This window comes from Coturnix japonica, chromosome 4, assembly GCF_001577835.2.
Source record: "Coturnix japonica isolate 7356 chromosome 4, Coturnix japonica 2.1, whole genome shotgun sequence".
Taxonomy (NCBI): Eukaryota; Metazoa; Chordata; class Aves; order Galliformes; family Phasianidae; genus Coturnix; species Coturnix japonica.
The window spans coordinates 8,805,175-8,819,651 of NC_029519.1; the positions used below are offsets into that span (position 1 = coordinate 8,805,175).

General features: G+C 39.6%; 2 long non-coding RNA genes across 3 annotated transcripts in view; one reads left to right on the top strand and one right to left on the bottom strand.

The window, feature by feature from the left end:
- The window catches only part of LOC107312804, a 79,957-nt gene that overhangs the window by 50,019 nt on the left and 15,461 nt on the right, over positions 1-14,477 (top strand). The window lies entirely within an intron of this gene.
- LOC116653400 lies at positions 1,547-14,103 on the bottom strand. Its single transcript, XR_004307147.1, has 3 exons — positions 13,931-14,103; positions 4,721-10,483; positions 1,547-3,988 (listed from the first exon to the last, which is right to left on the bottom strand). It is a non-coding gene; the product is annotated as an uncharacterized LOC116653400 (long non-coding RNA).

Consider the following 14,477-nt stretch of genomic DNA (forward strand, 5'->3'; position numbering starts at 1 on the left):
TGTGACACAGTGCATGCATTTGTGTCCTCTACATCTAAATTTTTATTTGTCATAATGGCTGAAGTTTCAGATTACTTAAACCTACAAACAAGGCAAGTGCCCCTTTTCCTATCTATCAGTAATGCTCTTCTGCCAAATGATAGGCATGAATATTTTTCTCCTAATCAAATCTACATATCTTTGTCTCTGATGGTCCACTGCTGAATATTGATGGTTGCAATAATTGGCTCTTTATTGGTACACTGGGATGTTTCAGCTTTCTGCAGAAAAACCTTTTCAGTTTTATTTCTTTTATGGTTGGGTACTTGTAAAAGTTGCTAATTCTGGTGGGACTGTAGGACTGTGAGCATGAGTCAGTGTTGTGATTTGTTGTGCAGATCATGTGTCGGTATCTGGTATCTCTCCATTTATCTTTCCTAGTAGAAATACCTCTGCTGTCATTGGCAACATTTAGCAAGCAAACTCAATCTTTCTCTTCTGTCTGTTATTTTCTGTTTCTAGCTTCAAGGGTTGGTGGCACTCTATGGTGGCTAAATGCAAGGAAATCTAATAATGTCTTTCTAATATACCCATTTATCTGGTATCATATTTTATTTTAACTCTTAATGCAACTGTGTAATCATTGCTCCATTGCCATAATTGGATTTGGAAGTATATTTGTGCAATTAAATTACATCTATAGCATTTCTATAAGCTTATCCAGAGTAATTAGTAATCTTATAATGTTTATTGGAATCATATTTTATATCCACTGCACTCATTTTTCTCTTCATATTCTTCAGCACAGTTGCACCCGTTCTGCTTTTTACATTGGAATTTCTGGCATAAATAATCATTAAGATTTCTTTTTCTCCACTGTGAATGTGAACAGTCTAATCCAGCTTTCACTGAAGTCAATGGTAATCTTCTCATTTACTTCAGTGGAAACTGGATCAAGCTAATCTGCTGAAATTGTATTCAAGGAAAAGCCACATCTTATCATTGATCATTGAAATCACTGTGTAATAAAGCACTATATATTGACAGAAGATGTAAAACAGTTGATTGTTTACGTATTTTCCTGCCAGATATTTTGGAGATTGTCCTATTCTAATTTATTACTTTTTAGCTCATAAGTTATAGAGTTCCACCAATTCTTAAAGTACTTTTAGCATGATCTTCTCGGTAAGTTAAAAACCTTATTGGTCAAAGATTGTTTTCAGAAGGCCTAAAACTTTGCTTTCAAGTCATTGTCAGCTACATATCCCATTCAATCTTAAAAGCTTCTGAATGGGCATTTTTTCACTCAACATATTTTTCATTTTTAATTGAAAAACAAATTTATTATTATTATTTTATAATCAACTCCCTCGTATGCCCCATCGGGGCTGTTTTGGTCCACTAAAATAACCGATTCTTCTGTTGCGGAGTAAGAAAACCTAGATGCACCTCAGTCCATAGCCACTATTATGGCATACTGTGCTCCCAGACAGTAAAGAATTTATGATGATCACTTTTCTGTGAAAGTTTTATTTCACAACTGCAGAGCACTTATTACATATTCCAAATCACGTATTTGTAGAGGGATTTAAACAAACAAACAAAGAACACGACAACATTGCAACTTGCTTGCTAAGGACTTATTTTTCTTTTCTGCAGAGCTCTCTGTTGATTAAAGGTTTGTTGCTTGGTGCTATCTCTCTCTCCTTCAGGCAATTAATGATTGCAGACAACTCTGTAATCTACAGTTTTGGGGAAAGGTTATTGAGAAGGTGATACAGCAACAACTGTAATTGTTTCTGTGGCTTAGAAATTAGTCTTTGTGGGCCAGGTATGGAAGGGTCTTTTGCAATCTAAATAATACTGTGATCAAGTCCTGGAGTTCAGAGTGTAAGTGGCTTTGGTATCCAGGGCTGAAAACATTTTCTTGTGTTGTTTATTCAAAAATTGAGCCAGTCTAAGGTTAGAAAGAATACTGTGACAGACAGTAGGCTGCTATTCAATACTTGAAAATAAAAAGTCAAAGTGAATGGACATCACATCCTGGACAGAAGTTGATCCTAGTAGATTTGAGGATTTGGCCCTTGTATGCCCAGCCTTTTAAGTGTAAACAGGTTGATCTAGCAATTTGCAGTGGATATTTTGTATTATTCTTTGGAGAAGAGTTGTTTATGAATGTTACATGAAAACAAAAACCTTAAGCTTAGTAATTTCATTAATAATAATAATTTGAATGAAGCAGTGGGAGCAACCATGCAGCTGTAATGCAAATCCTGAGTACAGCAATTATTTGCATACTGTGTCTCCCCACCAGCACTGATGGGAGCGATGATTCCAGATCAAGGGAACAACCTCAGCAGAGGTTGGATTTTTACCAGTAGATGCACGTGAGCAATTTGTACTGAAACTTTGTCAAAAAACGACTAGTGTTTTGCCTCTTAAATCCATGGAAACATCACAATGTTCTTTTAGAAATGATTCCATGAACTAATTGCAAATTACTTATTAATGAAACAAATATTCAGCTGTCACTGGAACTAAACCACATGATATGCTTAATGATTATTTTTTCAGAAAACACTTTTGTGTTTGTTTGATCTCCATAGTGTTAACAGCAGTAGAGAAAGAGGTGGTGTGTGGTGTTGGACTGGAAACTTGAAACTTGGAAGAAAAAGAACGAGAGGAAAAATGTCAGCCAAACAACTGCAAAATAGGTGAAAAAAACAAGGAAATAACAACTCCTTAAAAATATGTTGGGAAGCAGCTTACTGTAGACAGCCTTGATTAGGTCATGAGAGTAAAATACGGTGACACCGTGTGCCTAACAGGGCTGTATATGTGGGGCTTTCTTTCATTTGCTCTCAGCTGTAAGGGGTGGGCATTAATAGGTAATGACCCTTTACTCTCTTTGCTGTGCTATGGATGCTGTTTACAAGACCAGAAACAGGACAGTATATGAGCAAGGTACATCTGCATTATGAATACATCTCAGGTGTCCTTGTGCTGTTGCTGCTAAATTATTTACCACTCAGCAAGCATGTGCCTGCGTGCGGTATTTGGAGGAGGGTATCTGAGGTGAAATCCCATCAGTTTACCCAGAGCTGACACTGGAATATTCATTATCACATTAAATCTAACCGCAACGAAAATGAAGGCTTCCGCTGATTATGTGCTTGCATAAAAGATTTCTTTGGTGGCGAGATTCTGTGCCAGAGACCTGAATATAAAATCTAGTGAGTGGAAACTATTATTTTTTATGGTAAATTTGCTTTCTTGGAAGTTATGAGACTTGACGTGTTCAAATTCTGTTTTAAACCTGCGGTGTATTATATGATTTTTAACTGGCCACAAGAAATGCTAGCACACATTACATGTGCTCAGTCTCAGCCATTAGCATGACTCAGGATTTCCCATACAGTGAGGCAGAAGGCAGATTTGATAACAGCAGAATGGTACCTATTTATTTCAGTATAATGTTAGTTTTGCAGGGCTGGGTGGTGAGTGCTGGGGCTCAGTGCTGCTGGCACACACCTGCCTTTTCTGAAGGTGAGCATCTAAAGAAATAGGGGAATAAATCCTTTCTGTAAGAGTGATGATTCACTCTCAACTAGTAACTTACTGAAATCTGCAGCTGATTGCATCAACACAAAGAGTTTTGCGAATTAAAAAACAGTTTCTCCATCCCATTACAATAGATATCCTACTCTGGCAAATGGCATGGAAACAACATTGTGTTCTGAAGTTTAGTCATAAATGGCAATTGATAAAGCTCAATTTGAGTCACGGCTGCATCAAAACCATCATCTTCCAGAGTAACATCAACTTGTTTTGCAGGAAGCTGAAAATACTTTATGGCCCATTCTTTGTTTTACTTCTCCAGTTTTCATCTGTAGTCATACATGTTCTTAGTGAGCAAGAGTAAACTACAAACATACAGTAGATATGAATGTGCCAAGCTCCTTCAGGTTGTACTGGTACCCTTAGAGAGTGCAGACAGAGACACAATGATCTGTAATTGAAAGGCAAATCTAAGTTTAGCCAACATTTAAAGGAGGAATTACATGTGCCACAAATCCTCTCTAATATTGCACTTAACATCCTCTTACCTGCCCTTTAGTTTTCATGGTTTTTCTTATCTTGACACTTAATCATATTTCAGCAGGATTTGCTTACTCGCTGCCCATTTACTTTTCCTTTTTACTGGTCACATTAACACCAGAACACCATCCCAACAGTTTTTTCCTACCACAATTTTGATGCCAGACATCCAGGGATTTGCTTTTTTTTTCTTCCCTCCATTTATGTTCAATTTGGTTTCATTCAGGTTCAGGAGAAAAAAATAGGAAATCAACCCTACATCCAAATGCTTGTTTGTGGACTAAACAGGTACTGTTCTGTTCTCCAATGTAAAGGTCTAGAGCAGGGGAATATGAGAATAACAAGAGGCAAACACAGCTCTTTTTGGATGCCTGCAGAAATTCTGTATGACTTTTATGCTGCTTTCTGTACTTACAAACCTCTCTCTCTCCCTCTATATATAAAAAAAATATATATGCGATATAAACCAGATTTAATTCAACATGTAACTGTGAAGTAATTCATGGGTATGTTCTGCTCAGTGATCCGTGAGTATAAGTGGAGCATAGTGCTGCCTTGTGGCACAACTCCAGAATGTTCTCTGCACTACAGTAGTTGGAGTGGTAAGTTCAGAAGACACTCATATATATACAACAGAAATCACCTTCTTTCTTGTTGGGTGTTTCTGGACTTTCCTCAGCAAACAAACTTGAAATGGGATGGGGTATGCATGGGCCGCATCCTGCTGTTCCTGGGTGGCACGAGGTAGCTTGCACATTCATCCAAGTGTCTCCAATTCAGTGCTGTGGGAGCTGGCATTAGTGGGAAGGGGCTGAAGAGAAGTTGTTCCTCAGGCTGATGGCTCAAACAATGAATCAGAGGAAAGAGATGATTTAGTTAATGAGTATGTGGTGAGGAAAGCAGGAGCTGGAGCAGATGTCTGAAGCTGAGAAGCCAGCACTGGGTTGGTGATGAGACTAACAGAGGTGAAGGAGTTTGAAAAGAAGGGATGATTTTACTAGCGGAAGCAGGATTTAGCAAAGAAAAGGAAAGGGAATAATAAAGCTGTGTTGAAGGCATTATTATTAATAATTATTTATTTACTTACAAACGGTTTGTTTTGTATCTTCTAAAAAGCTTCTACCAGAAAGAAGACAAGCTATAAATGCAGGCTTTAACTTCTGCTTGATTTTTTAATTTTTTTTTTTAGAGAAAAATCTTCTGTCTTATGAATATCTCGTAAGTGAACATAGTGAAAACATTCAGTGTCATAGAGATAGATGATGATGATTAACCATTGAAACATGGTTTCACACTGAGCACGTAATTGTCAATTAAAGCATTACTTTATTTCTACTTGAAAGTATATGATTTTAGGTCTTGATCTTGCGCCACTTAGCACATGGAGGAGGAATAAGAGGCCAACTGGGCTCCCCAAGGGGGCTGGGCTCCTCCTGCAGTCGCGCATGTTGGGCTTGTGGCTCTAAATAGTGCTCCCTGGCTCAGGTACTACCTCATCTGTTATATGTGCGAGCTGCCTTCCCAGTGGCACTTTGATCATAGATCAGGGGCTGAAGTGTCACCCTTGAAAACAACAATAATAATAGAAGACTGCTAATAGTCGTCAATAGTGGTACTGTGTTACTTATGTTTAATTTTAGAAGAGAGGGGGTTCATCTTTGGACCATGGTGGTATCGCAAGCGTCGAAGCAGGAAAAAACCTTTCACTGGTGTTGAAATTTCAGCCGTGAGATGTAAAAGGAAGTTGAGTTGAATACTGAGGAAATTCAAAAAGATAAAAACGATTTCAGTTTGGTAGTTCTTCACTGGTTTTGCAGTTTGGCAGCTGTCAACATCTCAAAATATCATCTCACCCAAACTGTTGAAAGAAAGAAACCCTTTGATTTTTCCCATGAGACTCTGAAGCTGAAAATGGACTCTTTGTAGTCTCAGCCTCATTTCAGACAGTTTTTTTTCCTTTTTCTTTTTTTTTTTTTTTTTAAACATTCTTTCTGGCAGGAACAACTAATTCATAAATAGAGTCTCTGTTAATTAAATAAGTTTTATCATTTAAACTTGCCTTGTAAAATGAAAAAGAGAAAGTAAATCTTGAGCATATTTCCTTCTTTATTACAAATCTTAAGAGACTAAGCATCACATTTCTTGCATCATTAATAATGCAAATTAGTTTTTGTTTGGGTCTCACATAAGTTTATGGTTAGAAGTAAATATTTAACGCACAAATCGGGGAAATCGAATCATATATAGTATAGATTTTACTTTCTAGCTATTGAAAGTTAATGTGAAATTGGAACACTGTGGTTTCTGTTTGTTTAACCTCTCTTGCTCTTGCTTTTCTCTCAGTAGAACCCTTTGTAACTTGTCATTAAACACTGTTCTATTCCTCCGATATCTGTTTTTACTATCTTTACAGTAGCCACAGTCTTCAATGTTTAATGCCATTTTAAAGTAAAGGTTAAATATATATAGCATAGTTGGTGCTATTCGGATTATATTTTTGGTCTTGATTATTGGCAGGAAAACCAGGTGATTATTTACAATAATACCTAAAATGTGTTGACTTTGTAGCTGTTTCTCTTAGTTTGCTTAATGAAGTAATAGTCAGATGGCCAAATGAGATTAAACACCCTTCTAAGCACTGTATGGCAATGCCTCGTGAGGGTGAGCATAGAACTCTTTGATGTTTCCTTCTTAACTCAGGGATTTGGGGTTGGACTTGATGATCTCCAGAGGCCTCTTCTAACCCCTACAATTCTGTGATTCTGTGAATAGCTTGTGGTTAGTGTATATATCCTATAGTAGGCTTTTCTGCCCAAAGTTTTTGCATATTATTCACAGAAATATTGTATTTCTTCCCATATGGAATGTTTGCAGCTTTGCAGGACATCCATAATGTGAATGCTAAAGTGTACAAGAAAGAGCAACAACATAGCTTCAAGTGAGACTTGGTACATCTCTGTTGTAAGCTAATAATCAATACAGATGATATGCTCCCTGTATAAATGCAAGATCTTCACATGTGCATCCCCAGACAAATTACAGGCATTTCACAGTGACATCCATGCTTTTTCTTTTTTCTTTTTCTTTTTGTGGTGGATAACAAAAAATAATAAGTATCCTGTTATTTTGTGCATGAAATCTGATAGTGAATGAGACACCAGAGAGAATTCTTCGGTGATAAAAATTTAAATAGATCCATTTATCAACGTGACAGAGATTTGACCTGAAAGTTAAAGTGTTTGAAAGTTAAGTGGGGTTGTATAGCAAAAGTTGCGGCTGCGCTGCTGATAGACTCTAGTTTTTGTAAGTTATTAAATCAAAATAAAAGATATTGACAAAACAATAAATTGCCCATATCACCCCATCTAATAGCTTGTGGGAGCAGTAAATACATTCTCCACACTAAAGATGTGTGAAGCCTTTTCCTTTTGCATGCTTTTGTCCTAGCAGCCGTGCTGTGGGTGGCTGTGTAACATTGCAGCGAACACTGTGCCAGCAGTGCACTCAGAGCAGGAGTGGGGGGCACCATGCTCTGCCAGCATCACTGTTGGACTTTGCAGATGGGGACTTAATTGTGCTCCTGGGGATGAGAGAATAAAATGAGGGTGCTGATATCTTCTAGATAAAGGAGAATTGGGGAACAGCTGCTCTATGGTCTATGCACTTTGTGCCCTGAGTCATTTTTGGGAGCGAGGAGCCTGGTCAGTCAGTGCAGCCTGCATTATGATAGCTGGAACCTGCTTCCTCCTCTGGCTGTTCAGCCTCCACAGGGTTACAGGGGCATACCCCCTACCTACAGCTTCCCCACTGAGGAGAGAATGAGTCTGGCTCTCTTTAGCTTGAAAACGACACAGATTTGAGACTATTTCCCCTCCTGCCGGCTTTTCCATGGAGAGCAGCACAGAAGACATTACTATTTATAGTGCACAGTGCGTGTACACAGCATGGTGTCCACCAGCTTTTCAAGAGAGCATCCCACCAGCCTGAGGGGGTCATGCTCAGCTATCCTGGGGGGATGGGGCCCCAATCTGACCTGTATGGGGGAGGCAGGTGTTTTTGGTTGGGTAGTGCTCATCTGGCCTTGCAAAGATATGGAATTCTTTTACTTATTTTTACAATAAAAGACTTGCCTCCCTGTCCGAAGGCAAAGTTATTTTCTCAGCATGATTGATGTCAGAGTTTTAAGGTGAGGAATAGAGGTTGCCCTAAAACACTGATGGTATAAAGGCGTTGTGGTGAATCTGCAGAGTTTGGTTTGGGGTCAGGATGCTCATCTGGGCCGAAAACCACAGAAATACCCAAGTGCACACCCTGAGAGCTCTGTATTTCTGGGCGGTGCGTGACTCACCATGCGGTCCTATCTGTGCATCCTACTTTAAAAGAGCACAAACACTGCGGCTTTGCTATTTATTATCTAATATTTCTAGTATTGCAGGGATTTCATGCAGCAAGGCTCTGAAAAGTATTCATAGATCATGAGGAGCTGCAGCTGAGGACATGGTCCCATGCAATGACCATGCCTCTGTCTTACAAAGCATCCCTGTAAAGACGCAGAACAGCCATGGCTTGAAAGGAAATGAAGACAAGAAGGTGTATGGGTTTAACTGAGACTTTTTAGGGAGATTTTTGGGGGATGATGGCCAGCAGTAGGTTTCCCCACTGCCCACTTGGTGCCCGGCTCCTGTGTGACGTGGTGTCTCCTTTTATTTGTTTATGGCTTTGAAAAATCAGAGCATCTTCATCCAAGCTTCATTCTTGATATGAAAAAGATAGCTGACAATGGCAATAAAAATAACAGTAAGCAGTTGGAAAGGCCCAGCTCAAATCATGCTCTGTCAACAGCTTTGCAATCTGTATAAATATGAGTGGAAAGACAAACAACTCTGATTTCTCTTTAAGAATGTGAGTATCCATTGTCGTAGATTTAAATTAGGATGTTTTACTTGTACTGTATGTAAATTCATTCTTGGCAAATAACCCATGTCCACTAATGTATGTGTATTTTGGGCCTGTATAGTTTTGGTCTCTGTGAAATACAATGAAATTTGATAGCACACAGAAATACTTGCATGGAATGTCACATTTTTTTGTGTGTGCTTCTCACATATCCATAAAAGAGTTTACACATTTCTAATTACTCATTCAAAAAGAGACTTTACAGCACTTTTAAAAGAGAGCCAATTTTTTCCCCACTGTGTTCTGTTTTTACAGCTTGTGGAAAGCTTATTTAACGAAAGTTTAAGTAATCAGCGAAAGTCATTTCTGAGAAAAGACTGACAGATCCGAAGCCTCTTTTCACACTTCATAAGAGGTGGAGATACTAGCCATAAAATTTACAACTGAATAGTGCTCTGTTTAGCTTAAGTTATAGAATTATTAGTTTTTCAGGCACGTGATAGATTCTAGAGAGGTTAAGTGTTATAAATAATTCTGTGTGCTTTGTATAGCTGAGATGTGTGTGCAATACTAATAACAACCTACCTCTCCAAACCCAGCGTCCTGCTCACTCCCATGGAGCTGATGTTGAGCTGAAAATGTTTGTTTGGAGCTGAGTTTAGCTTCATGGTATTTTAATAAAATGCAACATGTTCCCTTTGGAGGGGCTCACCTCTGGCCATGAACGTACACATTTCTGGGCCATGGAAAGGAAAAGACAGAGGATGTTGGGTGAGAAATGAGGCACTGGGGGAGCTGAGCTCCACCATGAGGTCTGTGTTAGCTCTGGCAGAGTGGGGACTTCAGGTTTGGCTGAGGTCAGCTGCTGATTTTACCAGATCTTGTTCAGCAAGACAACTCTTCCTGCAGCCTTGGAGCCAAGATTTGTTTCATTCCTGGTGGCTCAAGGAAGAAATGAGATGGAGAACATACCTATAAGACGGGGCTTATACAGTGACTGAGAAGAAGTGATTTATTTTGCAGGTTTGGATCGTTTATGTGTAAAAAGAGCAGGATAATGAGGAAGATCTTGGCCGTATTATGTGACCAAACAGTTCAGGAAAAGTCACCATTTCTGCTCATACAAATCTGCGTGCCTTGTAGAGATAGAAGCAGGCATCTGAACATGACTCCTTCTGAATGTTATGAGATGCCCAGATGTTACGGCAATGGGTGACACACAGAAGTACTTACTGCCACATCAAAATAAGAAAACAAACACATTTATTAAAGGTGTTTAAATGTTAAGCTCTCCATATCACCCTTTCATCCCAGAGTTTTTGTATTGCTTTAGGTGTAAGAGCTTACCTAAGAACAAACAGCAGAAACATCTTCATAGTTCTTTAAAACAGCATAAACTGTGTGAGCTGGAGTCAGGTCCCACTGAAATCAACTTGAGGTTTGCCACTGGTTTCAAGGATGGGAACAGGACGCGCATCTTACTCAGTCAGGGATGTTTTGTTCATTCTCTCTGTGGCATTTGGGGTAGAACATCAGCACAGCAAAGTGGCTTTGCTATAGGACTTGTGTCAATCTGCAGTTTAAGTGTAACGTCATTTTTGCGTTATTTTTTCATTTCAGCCTAATGCAACCAGATCCATAAAGTTCATTCTTGCACCAGATTACAGCAAAGCCTGTATTTGTCAGTCATGCAGAAATGGTGGTGGCACTTTGTTCCTGTCCAAGAGCTGGATTTTGTGCTAAAGATTGTGGTCATTCAGATGTGCAGAATTATCTTGGGCATAGTTATCGTCCTGGGGAAATGATGCTGAGAGGTGCTTTGTACTTGTGGCATTTGTGGAGAACGATGTGTGTGCCGAGTGCCATTTGAAAGCTGATACGACACCATTAGCTGCTCTATTAACAAAGCACTTTAACTAAATATACTGCAAATTCTCCCGTGTATTTATGCAATGCAGGAAAAGTGCATATCAAACCAGTTTGCAAATTCCCCGTGTTTACCTCCAGTGTCTGTCTCACCTCCGTTTAAGGTTTTCTGGGCTTCAAATGCTTAGATTTCAGGTACAAGTCTCACTTGTGGGAGAAGTACCTCAGTTTTGCAAACCAAATTGATTTTCAGCTGTGGTCCTGATACCACCAATTCCTAAATCCTATTCAGTTTGCTCTGAAAACTGTATTCTGGAGGCGTTTAGCGATCCTGCATTCAAATGGTTAATTTGCACTATGTTCTGTTAAAGAAAAGGAAAACTGTCACCCTGTCATTTCAGAGTCTGACACTAAGCTTGTCAAAAGAGACAGCTGTTAAACTGAATTACTGTTGACATGCAGAGAAACGGCCCTTGCCAGATGTAAAGGACATCTGCGGCAATGAAGTGGTACAGGGTGGCTTTTAAAATGTGGTCATACTGGTATTTGAATAGAGCGTCTATGGCATTAAAACGTGGCCTTGACTCAGGCAGTTTAAGGCAGCGAACCAGAGCCAATGAGAAGCACAAAGAAGTGCTGATCTGTTGCTATATCCATAACTTACGCATGAATATGAAAACAGTGCGGTGTCAAAGCTATTAAGCTCTTATCTTGTATCCAGGAGGATGTGGGTTTAAAACACAGTAGGAAATATTTTGTATTTCTGGGTCCTTGAATGCACAGATAGGTGAGGTGTGAATTCATAAGGTGGATTATGTGGGGAATGAATAGAAATAAGTCTCCTTGTCTCCAGCTAACAACTGCTCAGATAGGAATTGCAGAGGGCATTAAGCTGTGCAGTGAGCACGGGATGTGTCTCACCAGCACTGATAATGCTGCAGCAAGTGGGGAGTGGAGGTGGAAGTGGGCACTGGAAGAGGAAACAGCTGCAAGGAAAGGTCAGCAACATTTTGTCCACGTATCTTAACTTACATCAGGACTTACGTTAAAGAGCTGGGATACCAAATTCATTTTGTTAAAAAGCAAAACAAAAACAAATGAAAACACAGAAATGATGAATATTTTATGATTGAGGTATTGAACTGACAGTAGGGAATTCTGCATGTTATGTAAGTGTATGAGTCTTAGATTTGCATGTTTTTAGGGTAGAAATAAAGCTGTTTTGGGAAAAAAAAAACCACCATATTAAGCAATTTTGCTAAATGTATGAAAAATGAAATGTTATGAGATGAAATGTATTCATTACGAAATGAAATTAATGTTTGATGCTAGAAAAAAAGATTGAGACCAAACATCATTTTGAATGTGTGAGCAGATCATATCTCGATGATTTATTAGTATGTTTAGCGGTGGCAGAAACCAAAGAGCTTGCCATCTGTAGGGAAGAAGGCAAATGATATTTCCAAATCAGACAGGACAGAATGCTCCTTTCTGCAGGAAAGCAACAAAGGTGTGTTCTAGGCAATACAAAAGCTGGAAGGGGCAGGTGTGGGAGGTGTTTTCACTCCTTGTAAGAGGGATGTTTTCTTTCAGAGAACCTGGGTTTCTCCATGCTGGATGACTCATTCCCCTACACTTCCTCTGAGGGTCTGAGATCATCTGATCTGAAAATATTTTATGTGTATTTATTAACAGCTGGCAGAGGTCTCCCAGGTATGAAGGAGACAGTAAGCAGTTGGTATTCAACCACCATGGCACTGGGTGGGACACAGAGCAGTGCTGGGTTTCTGCCATCCCCAGGAGTCAGGTTGCCCTGCTTTGTCCCAGGTTCTGCTCACAGCCTTTCAAAAGGAGTGTACTGTGCTGGGCTGTGGGATGTTACATTGGTCGGTTCCCCCAGATTAACCTTTGTATGGGGACAATATTGCTGCTTGACAGGAAAACTGATGCTAGTGGACAGCTGGCCAGCTCTGTCCAGTGTGTGCTGCTACGGAAGGAAGGAAAACTTTGTTGGCATTTTGATAAGATCTCAATGACAAATACAGGAAAGTAAGTGTAAATAAAAATGTGTAATTAGAAAGGTGTGTATTGTGTTCCAGCTTCCAGCAGACAAGAAGGCACATGGCTGCCTGGCAGGGCTGCCACTGTTCTGTAGCTGTGGGGACCACTGGGAGCCTTCCAGCCCAGGATGAACAGGGAGAGACACCCAAAAGGGGATCACTTCACGTTCATTTTCTGCCTTCTTGTGTAGATGCTGTGCATGCTGTTACCCAGGCTAAACCAGCAGCACCAGTGCTGAAGTGCTCTGCTAAGGCATTCCTGCTGCTGGGATGGGATGGGGTTGGGGATGCTGCCTTCCTCAACAGTCTCAGGGGAATAATCCGACCAAAAGCTCAAATACACCGTCACCACAAGGATGGCATGTGCTGCAGTGAGAAAGGTTGAAATCTCAATATCCACTCTTTACTGTTCAAGGAGAGCTCCAGCTCTGTTTCAGGTTTCATCCAGTGCAGACACATTTATTTATGTAAGTTTAGCTACACTGTAATTATTAACTTTTTACGAACAAGCATGAAATGGGCTATTTAAACAAACAGCAACAACTGTGTTGTTAGATGGCAGGTTCATCTGTGCTAACTCTTCTAATATCATCATTAGATTATTAAGGCTTTTTATGAAAAATCTTTCTCCTATTCTGAGCTTTCATAAAGCTTCTGATTTTGATTGACACTAAAATAAAATAACTAACCTATAAATTATAAAGTATGACTTAAATGATGTATAAATGCCTTATCTGTAAATCACTGCAAGGATCATCAGTGTGCAATGTTTGCGATTCTAGAAAATAAAAATACATTACCAAGACGATAATGAGGCAGAATGCAGTTTTTCTGGTGAATACTCCCACTACCCACTCACATTAATTGTAATGATCAGACAAAGAAAAAAGCCCAGTGCCATCAGCCCTCTGAACTTCCTGAGTAAAAAATTAATCACAGAGATGCACCTCAAAATCTTTGTGAGTCGTCAAACAGCCAAATTTCTGTCACCAAATTCTCTCCTAAGCTGATGTTTGTATGTTTGTACTCACCTGTTTGCTGATGTTGCAAAGGCATCTTTCTTCCTCACTTTGTTCAAGCTGAGAAATGAACCTTTCTGTGTGCTGCATGTTCCCTGGAAGATGCTTTCTGCCTGCAGTGTGTTGTACAGCAAGCAGGGTGAGTTACTCTCGCTGAAGATCTACCCCCAAGCTTTAGTTTCTCATTTAAGTATCACAGACAGTACATGTACTAGGTCACTGACAAACAGAAGAGAATACACAATGGCTTGTTATAATCCGTCCATCTGTTTGGGAAGCCAGAGAACTCCACAGAGTGAAAGGACTCCGCATTACTTGTTAAATACCATACTTACATTATTGTTTCTAGTTCTATTTTATATAGCTATATAGATGTTGATTGCTGCGATAGTTATTCTGTCCAAAGCCATCAATGCCATGGTCTCAATGTTAGCTCAGAGAGGCCGTCATGTACTATTAGTGCTCGGTGAGTACCATCGATGCACTTTAAATTGTACCAGCCCTATAGTGGAAGATGTGGTTCTTGCTCCCATGGGGGCTGCAGTGTAAAGTGACTTAA